The following is a 12,314-nucleotide window of genomic DNA, read 5'->3' as shown; positions in this document are numbered from 1 at the left end:
ATCAGAAAATTGACTTTTTTCTATGTATAACAGGCAATAACAGGACTATTTCTGGGCCGATTTCATTACGACTTACTTCGTTGGAAGCGTCTTTGAGAGCCCCATCCATTGACGTATTCAGATTTTCAATGGGCCAACAACTTTTTGAAATATTTACATTATTATCCCCTGAAATGCGGTAAAAGATCAAAAAATTGACTTTTTTCTATGTATAACAGGCAATAACAGGACTATTTCTGGGCCGATTTCATTACGACTTACTTTGTTGGAAGCGTCTTTTAGAGCCCCATCTATTGACGTATTCAGATTTTCAATGGGCCAACAACTTTTTGAAATATTTACATTATTATCCCCTGAAATGCGGTAAAAGATCAAAAAATTGACTTTTTTCTATGTATAACAGGCAATAACAGGACTATTTCTGGGCCGATTTCATTACGACTTACTTCGTTGGAAGCGTCTTTGAGAGCCCCATCCATTGACGTATTCAGATTTTCAATGGGCCAACAACTTTTTGAAATATTTACATTATTATCCCCTGAAATGCGGTAAAAGATCAGAAAATTGACTTTTTTCTATGTATAACTGGCAATAACATGACTATTTCTGGGCCGATTTCATTACGACTTACTTTGTTGGAAGCGTCTTTTAGAGCCCCATCTATTGACGTATTCAGATTTTCAATGGGCCAACAACTTTTTGAAATATTTACATTATTATCCCCTGAAATGCGGTAAAAGATCAAAAAATTGACTTTTTTCTATGTATAACAGGCAATAACAGGACTATTTCTGGGCCGATTTCATTACGACTTACTTCGTTGGAAGCGTCTTTGAGAGCCCCATCCATTGACGTATTCAGATTTTCAATGGGCCAACAACTTTTTGAAATATTTACATTATTATCCCCTGAAATGCGGTAAAAGATCAGAAAAATTGACTTTTTTCTATGTATAACAGGCAATAACAGGACTATTTCTGGGCCGATTTCATTACGACTTACTTCGTTGGAAGCGTCTTTTAGAGCCCCATCCATTGACGTATTCAGATTTTCAATGGGCCAACAACTTTTTGAAATATTTACATTATTATCCCCTGAAATGCGGTAAAAGATCAGAAAATTGACTTTTTTCTATGTATAACAGGCAATAACAGGACTATTTCTGGGCCGATTTCATTACGACTTACTTCGTTGGAAGCGTCTTTGAGAGCCCCATCCATTGACGTATTCAGATTTTCAATGGAGATTTCAATGGGCCAACAACTTTTTGAAATATTTACATTATTATCCCCTGAAATGCGGTAAAAGATCAGAAAATTGACTTTTTTCTATGTATAACAGGCAATAACAGGACTATTTCTGGGCCGATTTCATTACGACTTACTTCGTTGGAAGCGTCTTTGAGAGCCCCATCCATTGACGTATTCAGATTTTCAATGGGCCAACAACTTTTTGAAATATTTACATTATTATCCCCTGAAATGCGGTAAAAGATCAGAAAATTGACTTTTTTCTATGTATAACAGGCAATAACATGACTATTTCTGGGCCGATTTCATTACGACTTACTTCGTTGGAAGCGTCTTTTAGAGCCCCATCTATTGACGTATTCAGATTTTCAATGGGCCAACAACTTTTTGAAATATTTACATTATTATCCCCTGAAATGCGGTAAAAGATCAAAAAATTGACTTTTTTTAATTTTTGACTGAACGGAATTTAATGAAACTTTCAGCATATGATCTGCATATTATATTGAATATTTGAGAAATTTAAAAAAAAAAAGAAAAATATTCACAATTAGTTATAGTGGCATCTGATTTGAACTTAAATGTTTTTACTCGATAAAAACATAACGGGGTGATTTATCGAATTTTAAAAGCAAACTCGACGTCCGCGCTGTATATACGGTCATTTAAAAAAAAAAATCAAGTCTCTAGCTCTTATATCTTCCAAATCGAATCAGCTCGTCGCCCTGATCAAGAATATATATACTTTGTGGGGTCTGCCACGCCTCCTTCTGCCTGTTACATACATTTCAACAAAACCATTATACCCTGATTTCCCATTGAAAATGGGTTCAGGGTATAAAAAGTGAAATGAAGAGAGCGCCAAAAACAATAGAAGCACTAGAGTAAAATACAAAATAATGCAAATATCCAACCGACGCTTCGCAAAACTTCGCAGATTAAGAAAAGCAATTATAGAAAACACAGCCACGGATCAAACCTTGCATAGGAATAAACAGCCACCAGCAAAAATCAAACTGACCGCAGTTGTGTGAGATATAATAAAAGCAATTAATTATAAAAAACAAGCAAATTTGCTGAGAGCTCTGGGAACTATGGGTTTTGCGTATGTGTGTTTTTTCTATATTCGTTTATTTACAATCTTATTATACTACAAGTTGCAAGTTGAGTGGTGGCTCGGATAGTGCGCGATGCTTGCTTAGCCGTAAAGCATTGCTTCGCAAGCACTATGCGCCAGCTTAGCCTGGTACAGCTCGTCTTCTCATTCGCTCGACTCTGCGCAGCTCCATCATCACTGTGGCCGCGAAGGTGCTTGTTAGTTCCCAAGCTTCCTCCGATTCCAGCACGGCGTTGACTTTGTTGTCCGCTCTGATGGAGTGGCCCAGTGCCTCTTCTAGACGACGCCTCTCCTCCAGGAACCATTCACATACGAAAAGGATGTGGTTGGCGTCTGTCACATGCCCTCGCCCCCACCAGGGGCACTCGTCAGTTTCCTCGTGACCAAAGCGCTTCAAATAGCTCCGAAACCTCGCCATGTTTGCCGTTAACCCATGGTTCGAGCTTCGGGATGAGCTTGTGCGTCCACCGCCCTTTAGCTGAGCTATTCCACTTCCTTTGCCATCGTGCAATGCTGTTGGCCCTGATAGCGTTGTGTAGCACAGACGCGTGCGAATTCCGCTCCATGGCTTCGGCGACCAGGTACTCCAGTGGCACCATGCCGGCTATGACAAGCGCCGCATCATCGGAGATAGTCGTGAAAGCGCAGCTGACTTTGATTGCGCTCAGTCTGTAGATCGCGCAAATGTCCCGGCTGTAGCTCGGCGTTGCCATCGCTCTTGCCCATATTGGCGCAGCATAGAGGATGACAGACCTAATGACGCTCATTAGAAGAAGTCGTCGTTGCTGTTTAGGTCCCCGCGTGTTAAGCATAATTCTTGAGAGAGCTCTTCAAGAATCAGCTGCCTTTTTATGCACATATTCTAAGTGCTCGCGGAAAGTTAATCTTGTGTCTAACATGACGCCAAGATACTTAATCGCCCTCTTTGACGCGATACTGACGCTGCCTATCCTTATATTGGCAGTCTCCACTTTCTTGGGACTGCTTACTAGGACGACTTCCGTCTTGTGCGCCGCAAGCTCGAGCCCAGCTCCTGTCAACCAGCTTCGTATGCGATTGATACTTGGCTCATATCCTCCAAAATGCACCCTTCCAGTGACTGGAAGTAGTTTTAAGAGTCTCTGTTAGGTATATAAGAACTAGGATTTTAAGCAATAAAGAGTTCAGTTTCAATCTTGAATTCGGCAAATGTGGAGTTGTTTCATTTAACGCTCTAACAGCGTACTTCAAATACTAGAGACTTGTGCTTTAACAAATACATGCATATTCATGTTATAATCAGAATCTGAAAGTTTCATGATGATCGTATATCCACAAAAAAAGTTATTAAACAATTAAGCCCTCATAGTAAGCGAACACTGCAGCCCATGCGTGTTTATGCGTGGGTGCTTGTGTGTGTATGTGTTTGTGTATGTGTGTGTGTGTGTGTATGCGTTTGTGTGTGCATGCGTGTATGTGCATGCGTGCATGTGTGTGTGTGTGCGTGTTTCTTGTGTAAGCTGAAAGACGCGAAAAATTATTGAAATAGCTATTGCTCCAAGGGTTCAGGGAATCTCTTAGTCGAGCAGTCTCGCTAGAGCTTTCTTACTTGTTTTTATGAAGGGTTTTGTTTGTGGATTTTGATTTTGTTTTTGGTTTAGAGGGCTTAAAGTTAGTTGCTAGTGGGCTAGATTTATCTTTGGTAAATATTCTTAGTTTTAGATCTTCAGTTGACTGTGATAGATATGATTTGTTTTCCGTGTGGGGAAGGTTACCGTCTATTTCCATACCTTCTGTTACCGTGGAGTTAGGTTAACGCCCTTTATTTATTTCTGTGAGTACTTTCTCCAGGGGGAATATCGTAGATGGAGTGCTTGCTGTTTGCTGCGTAGTAATGATTTAGTTATGTGAGCATTGTGTATTGGTTGAATTTTGTGTTGGTGTTGATGTGCTTGGCGTTGGTTGTGCAAGAGTTTTAGCATAGCTGTTGAGTGTGGCTGTTGTGATATATATCCAGTGCGGTTTTGTGATAAACTTTTTCGGTGGTTTTTATTGCAGTTAGCTCTTGTTGTTTGAGGAAGGTGGGTCATTTACGGTCGAGTGGGCTATGTTGGTGGTCAATTTTTATTAATTCGGGTAGTTTGTGAGTTTGTTTTTTATACCCTGAATCCATTTTCGATGGGAAATCAGGGTATAATGGTTTTGTTGAAATGTATGTAACAGGGAGAAGGAGGCGTGACAGACCCGACAAAGTATATATATTCTTGATCAGGGCGACGAGCTGAGTCGATTTGGCCCTGTCCGTCTGTCTGTCTGTCCATCTGTCCGTATGATTGAACGCGTCGATTTCCGAAGATATAAGAGCTAGAGACTTCAATTTTTTTTTAATGACCGTATATACAGCGCGGACGTCGAGTTTGCTTTTAAAATTCGATAAATCATCCCGTTATGTTTTTATCGAGTAAAAAGAAATAGAAAATATTTAATTTATATTTCTCAATACACCGAAATTGAAATTTTAACCATACTAAATGTGCGTATTTAAAAGTTTGGATATACTAGCAGATTCTTAGAATCACATCAGGAGTTAGTTTGATTTAGTTTTGCTAGATGGCGCTGCAGGAGTGAATCTATTTCAGTTTTGCCACCATAGCTCACGAAAGTGAGGTGGCGTAGTTAGTAGCTGCGTGACACTTGATCGAAAGGTCCCGGGTTCGAATCCCGATCGGTGCAACTGATGTTAATTAGACTCATTCACGAAAGTGAAATGAGTATATTGGTTTTGTGCAATGTCCGTCTTGCTGTCCGTCCGTCTGTCCGTATGAACGCAATCTATTTCGGCGCTATTGAAGCTAGAGACTTGAAATTTGGAACACATACTCGTGTATATTTCCGATTTATAAAGTGCTAAAATTTTCCCGATCCGCCCACTAGGAACGTGGCAAATCGGAAAATGCATTTTGCGATATACCAGAAAGCATTTTTGTTGAAGAGCTAGAAAGCTGAAATTTGGTATGTAGGTCCGCGCCGACCACCCAAGATCACAAGCTATGGCGGATATATCTCCGCCCATTAGGGGCGTGGCAAATCGGATAAAACTGTATCTCCGAAAGTTATAAACCTAGAATGCTGAAATTTTGCACGTACGCTGCTGATGTTTTAATTCTGTGAAGATGGGTGAAAAAGTTAAATATCTACGCCCACTAGGGGCGTGGCAAATCGGACCTGAAAATAGAGTGATTTTTCGAATTCTGCTATATTTTAGGCACTATTGATGCTAGAGATCTGAAATTTGGTATATATACGCGGGTTGATCACCCAAGTCCAACGAGCTATGGTAGATATATGTCGGCCCATAGGGGGCGTGACAAACCGCAAAAGTTTATATCTCCTACAGTTCAAGAGCTAGAAGCTTCAAATTTGGATAGTGAAGTTACTAGTAGCCTCCTCTATCGATGCTCTAAAAATAATTTTTACGCCTCTTTAGGGGCGTGGCATATCGAAAAATATCCTGTAATTTTCACATTTTTTGAGCGTAAGAATTCAAATTTTGCATTGCTCGTTGCTCGTTCTAAGAACTGGCTAAAAATGAGGAGTCTACGGCCACTAGGGGCGTGGCAATCTTTTAGATATTTAGGGATATTATATTGTGACAGCGCATTCAGTATCATATCCCAACTAGCTGTATTGAAGGCGTTCTTAACGTCCAGGGTCGCGATGATGCAGTATTGCTTCGTCCCGTGCCACCATCTGGTGCCTTGGATGGCGGAAGTTGCCAGACCAACAACTTTGTTTAGCGCATCCGTTGTTGACCGGGCCTTCCGGAATCCAAATTGATTTCGTGACAGGCCTCCGGCGATAGTAATCGCAGTCTCCAGTCTAGAGCAGATCAATTTCACAAACACCTTTCCCATGGTGTCTAAGAGACAGATCGGTCTGTATGAAGATGGCTCATCTGGTATTTGCCGGCCTTGGGTAGCAACACCAGGTTCTGGGCTTTCCATTTTGCCGGGAACGTCTCATGAATTAGACATTCGTTGAATAATTCAGCGAACGTACTGGGGTGCAAGGCGAGGGCTAGGTTTAGCGCACGATTTGGGATCCCGTCCGGCCCTGGAGCTGTGTTGGTTCTAATACCCCGGAGAGTTACTATGATTTCTTCCTCTGTGACTAAAACAATTTCGGTGCTCGTTGAGCCCTGATCAGCAGACTCGGACCCAGGGGCGTGAATGGAGCTTAAACTTTCTGGAAAGAGCGTTTCCACAATCGATTTAAGCTCCAGACGATCCGTAGGCTGCACCTGTCTACCTGCGTATAGTCTTTTAACTACTATCTTATATGCCCTGCCCCAAAAGTCATATTCGACTGAGTCACACAACTCTAAAAAGCATTCTCTTTTGCTTGCCCGAATGGCCCTCTTCAGCTGTCTTCTAGCTTGCTGGTAAGCTAATTGTTTCTCAAAAAACGTAGACCTACCGCGAGCCCGTTGGTAGCTTCTTCTCGCCTGGATGCATTTGCGACGAATGTCACCTATTTGTGCATTCCACCAATACGTAGGCTCTTGTTATCGCGTGAACTGCTTGCGGCGTAACATGCTGCTATTGCAGGCACTCTGTAGTTGGGCTACCATTTGGCATGCTCTGGCCTCAGCATTACCAATTGTGCCCAGAGACTGAATGGCCTCTGAAAAGACCGCGGGATCAAAAGTATCTAGCCGATACGACTCCCTCCACAAGGTTGACGCCCTGGCAGGTGGCTCACCTATTGTGAATAGAAGTGCCGTATGATCGCTGCCCGTATAGCTATCGCAATGGCTCCATGTTGCTCCCCGAAAGATGGATGAAGTGACAAAAGTAATGTCGATAACAGATCCGTATCCCGCCCGACTGAAGGTATACTCGTGGCCAGTGTTGAGCAGTGCAACATCTAGTGTCGCGAAGATCTCCAGTAGGATACGACCTCTGGCATTTGTTGTGAGGCTACCCCATTCTAACGCCCAGGAGTTAAAATCTTTAGCTATAATGGCCTTCCGACCCCTAACATCCTCGGCAACCTCGTCGAGCACCGTCGTGAATTCACTGAGCTGCATGCTGGGGCCAGATAGCAGCTGTAAAGCCATAAGTTACCATATCGGCCGCGTACGAACCTATTGAATGACTTAACATTCGAAAGTACGTTCGTTGAGCTGCCGCATACCCACAACGCAGCTTTGCCATTAACGTCTGTTGACCATGTCCTAGGGCAGCTGGTTCTACAGTGGTGAGGCTCACTGAGAAAAGCTACATCTATACATTTTTCCCTAATGGTCTGCTCTAGAAGATCTTGGGCAGCAACACAATGATTTAAGTTAAGCTGCAAAAACCTTAACATTTCATTTTACGAGCAGCTTCACGGTAAGATGGGCACTTGAAGCTGCCTGCTGAATGGTCCGTCTGCTTTTCACCTTTCCGGATGCAGAGGCTACATTTTGGTGGCTTGGTGCATGCTTTGGCACTGTGACCCATTTCTCCACACCTGAAACAGGCGCCCTTTAAGTCACAGTCGCTGCCGCAGTTTGCTGCCATATGACCGTAATCGAGGCACTTGAAACAGCGTTTAGGCTGCTCCACGGCTCGGATACGGCAAACTACCCATCCTATTCTAATTTTGGACAGCTCGAGCAGAGTTTTAGCTTTCCCAATTGGAAGAGCAACCGTAGCTCTTTGCTGTCCACCAAAAGCTGGCCGAAGCGATTTGATAGCCTCAATGGGGAGTGAGCTATCCTTCAACTCCACCCTAATTGCCTCCAAGATCTTCCCTTTGGTCGCTAACTCATCTAGATCGCGAATCTCAACTTGAGCCGATTCGGTAAGTGTTTTAACTACCGCTCGGTCTCCCAAGGCCTTGCCTACAGCTTCGTGCAGAGCCTCAGCGCTATGCTCCGGCTTCCTACTCAGTTGCAACAAAAGGTCCCCCTTAGCTGTCTTCCTAATACCTTGGACGTCGCCGCTCAGATGCTTTAAATTTGGGTCGCTCTTGACTACGCGAAGCATGTCCGCATAGCTGCAACCACCTACACCTGAAACCGCGATGGTGTCACTTCTGGAACGTTTTTGCAGCGGCTTGCGTCCCTTAACAACCGTCCAGCTGTTCGAACTCGTCTGTCGACCTGCCTGGTTGGTTTTATCGGCTGCAGCCCGTAGAGCCATTGGCTCTATTGGATTTGCTGCGCGTCTTGTGGAGACTGACCAGCCTAGCCAGCTCCTCTCTCATTAGTGCATTTATATGCCGCTGCCCCCCAAATAGGGCAGACAAACCCTCTAGCGTAACTCCTATTTGAGCTAACGCTTCTTTTAAAGACTTGGGTGCCTGGCACTCAGCCACTGGAGACTGATTACAAGTCGACGGCTGCGGCAACGCCCTCTGTTGTTGCTGCGGCGATCGCTGCAACGAGGAACGGCGCGCGAAAGCTTGCAGCTCCTCCTCCATCATGGCCTCCATATTGCTCCGACTACCACGGCGTGAAGCCTGTAGTGGGCACTGCCTACTAATATAATTTGAGTTTAGAGACCGCAGTAACTAAAACTCAACTTAACTACAACGAGAGCCCGAATGTATGCACTACTTTTAATACTTGCTTTGCTGAGACTTAGCAACTCACCAAAGTTAGTGAGCAGCTGATTGTCCGCTGCAATTTCCAGCACTACTAACAGCTGTTAGAGTGAATGCACCTGATTTTTTATTATTTGCACAAATGTGACGCCTAATGTGACAAATCTTTTCGCGCTAAAAAAAAGAAAGGGAAAGACGAAAGCCCTGACGCCAAAAACAGTGACGCTATTGCCGCCCTCTCTTGCACCACCGGACTGTACCACTGGGGTACTCCGCGAGACCGCCGCGAAGTAAGTCTGATAGTTTTTGCCGTCGCTGGGTGCGTCGCGCCCACAGCAACCACGTTGTCTACAGTTCTTTCCAATTTCTCAGGGAAAAACACAGATCCACGATGGATCACGATGACGTCGACCGTACTCCACGAAAACGCAACTCGAACTCTGTTTGTGTATGTGTGTGTGTATGCGTATGTGTGTGTATGCGTGTGTGTGTATGTATGACTGTGTGTGCGTGCGTGCGTATGTGTGTGTGTGTGTGTGTGCGTATTTCTTGTGTAAGCTGAAAGACGCGAAAAATTATTGAAATAGCTATTGCTCGATGGGTTCAGGGGATCTCGTAGTCGAGCAGTCTCGACTATAGCTTTCTTACTTGTTATACCCTGAACCCATTGAAAATGGGAAATCAGGGTATAATGGTTTTGTTAAAAGTATGTAACAGGCAGAAGGAGGCGTGGCAGACCCCACAAATTATATATATTCTTGATCAGGGCGACGAGCTGAGTCGATTTGGCCCTGTCCGTATGTATGAACGTGTCGATCTCAGAAGATATAAGAGCTAGAGACTTGAATTTTTTTCCTAGGTTGTAAGGATCCAATTTTCCAGCTGGGGCAGCGTCAGTTTACCCAGGGTGGATACCACAAGAAAATTTGTGATTCGCTGTGACCGGAATTCGGAGAGGGGGGGCATAGGGAACAACGGGGCAATGCTGAGGGTTTGGCCTCTCAGCGAACGGGCATAGCCGCGTTCTCTACTTTGACTACTTAATGCCGGGATGCGCCTCGGCCAAATAACGAAATATGTAACGAGGAGGGAAGGGGGAAAATGGGATCTACTATCACCATTGGTTAGTTATTAGTCGCCTGATAGAAATAAAACACACGCAGTTTCACTTCTTCACAATCTCTTTATTTCACTCTCTCTTAATTTCTTGAATTTCACTATTAACTACGGTCGCGCTCACCCACTAGCCTTCAATCTCGCTGTCGCTCGCTAACCTTCGGTCTCGCTGTCACTCACTAATTAAAACTTCTATCGCTCTCCAGCCGCCTCCACACCTCGGCCGCGCGCTCCGCTTCGGCGTCGGCACTGCAACTCACCACAGCTTCGGGCCCTTTGAACTTTTCGCCGCGAAAGTCGAAACCATGGTTGCATTGCCGATCGCTGCGACTTGCGCGGGCATTTGAAAAAATGACTTATGTGAGGTGGCTCATCGAGCCGCCTTACAAGGTCCGTGTATATCACGCGCATATCAAGTTTTTCTCTATATATCGATAACTACCCCCGATATTTTATTATCGATTAAAAATCGTATAGCAAGCTAGTTGTTTAATTATATCTCCAACACCTTTCGAGCTAGAGCTTCCAAATTTTAAATGTAGACTTATATGTATTTTATATAATTTCGATTTTTGTTGTAATTTACCCCCCACCCTTATATCCACCCCTCACCATCACCTTTGTAAAAGGCGCATTTCAAGTACTGAAGACTTGTGCTTTGGTATGTACATACATTTGAACATTATGATTATGTTCTAAAAGTTTCATTAAGATTGTACATCTAGAAATTAAATTATTCAACAAATAAATTCTTATAATGTTGCCCACACTGCAGCGCAGCCCAAGCGCAGTCGCTACTTACTGCGCAGTTAGCAAAGTGCGCTCTAATACATGCGTGTGTATGTATGTGTTCCGAAAAGAAGTGCAGAGTGATTAGAATATCAGACTACAGGGTTCAGGGTATCTCCTAGTCGAGCAGTCTCGACTAGAGTTTTCTCACTTGTTGTTCATGTTGTTGTTGTTGCTATTCAGTTGCTGTTGTTGCTTTAGCAGTTGCTGCTGTAGTTGTTGTTATTGTTACAGTTGCTGTATATTCTTGCGGTTGCTGTTGCTTTTGCTGTTGCTGATTGTGCTGTTGTTTTTGCAGTTGCTGCTGATATTGTTGCGGTTGCTGTGTTTTTGATGTTGTTTTTGCTGTTGCTATTGCTGCTGTCGCTGTTGCTGTTGTTGCTGTTATTGCTGCAGTTGCTGTTGCTTTTTGCTGTCGCAGCTGCTGCTGTTGTTGCTGATGTTGTTTTTGCTGACATTGGCCAGACGCTTGGCGTGGGCTTCATACCCACAGAGTTGAGACTTTTCTTTAGATCATCATTGGCGGGGCCATCATGTCCGCTTAGAACAGCCAAAAGGTATGCAGCCACATAAAACTTATTTAAGTCTTTTTAGTTCATTGCACAAAATACGAAATGCACGAAAGTGACATCTGTCATGGTCGCCATATAGAAAAAGAAATGAAAAAAATCGACTGTTCGTTTCAAGTGGTCAAATATGGATGTTTTATTCAATTCAAAAAGGTTTCGTCTTAGCCTAAATACATAAAGTTTACATAAAGAGTTCTTTCGCTAAAAGCAGCTGCAGAACGGGAGTTTATAGCATGCCGTACGTATGCATTTATATGTTTGTATGTACATGCAGAAGGCATATACATGCATTCAAGTGTTTAAACTACGTCGTGGGCAAGAACGTAATAATGCTTACGCTGCAGATCCCACGCTGCAGGCCGGTTTATACATAAGTGACCGCTCATATTACGACACTTATGTATAGCTGTTATAATATAAACGAAGTAGTTATCGATTTTGAGAGAAAAACTTGATATGCGCGTGATATACACGGACCTAGAAAACAAATTTCAAGTCTTTAGCTGTCATATCTTTTGAGATCGACGCGTTCATACATACGGACAGATAGGCGGACATGGCTAAATCGACTAAGCTCGTCGTCCTGTCAAGAATATATAAGTTAAGCGCTCCCGTACTAGAGTACTAGTGATTGGGGGACGCTGTGTTGGGTTCTTGTGAATATATAACAACTTCGTGTTCAATGAAACTCTCTCTAGTCCGAATATAAACTGAACTAAATCTGTTCAACTGGTTAGGTTCTCCCCTTGAATGTCTGACTGGACTCTCCAGCCTCCTTAGATTGTCGAAAGTCTTAACTCTTCCCCATCTAAATATCTGCGTCCCGCAGATCAGGGTGCATATGTCCATTATAACGATATTCATCCAATATAAATTGTCCAATATAATGATAATTATCCAATA

The 12,314-nt window shown here is 43.3% G+C and overlaps 1 long non-coding RNA gene across 1 annotated transcript; it reads right to left on the bottom strand.

Moving 5' to 3' along the window:
• Window positions 1-11,522: 11,522 nt before the first annotated feature.
• Window positions 11,523-12,072, bottom strand: LOC122756749. Its single transcript, XR_006356596.1, has 2 exons — window positions 11,952-12,072; window positions 11,523-11,888 (listed from the first exon to the last, which is right to left on the bottom strand). It is a non-coding gene; the product is annotated as an uncharacterized LOC122756749 (long non-coding RNA).
• Window positions 12,073-12,314: the final 242 nt, after the last annotated feature.

Source organism: Drosophila mojavensis, unplaced genomic scaffold (assembly GCF_018153725.1).
Source record: "Drosophila mojavensis isolate 15081-1352.22 unplaced genomic scaffold, ASM1815372v1 contig_151, whole genome shotgun sequence".
NCBI classification, from domain to species: domain Eukaryota; kingdom Metazoa; phylum Arthropoda; class Insecta; order Diptera; family Drosophilidae; genus Drosophila; species Drosophila mojavensis.
The sequence above is the reverse complement of the archived record's forward strand: the minus strand, read 5'-3'. Positions and strand labels throughout refer to the sequence as shown.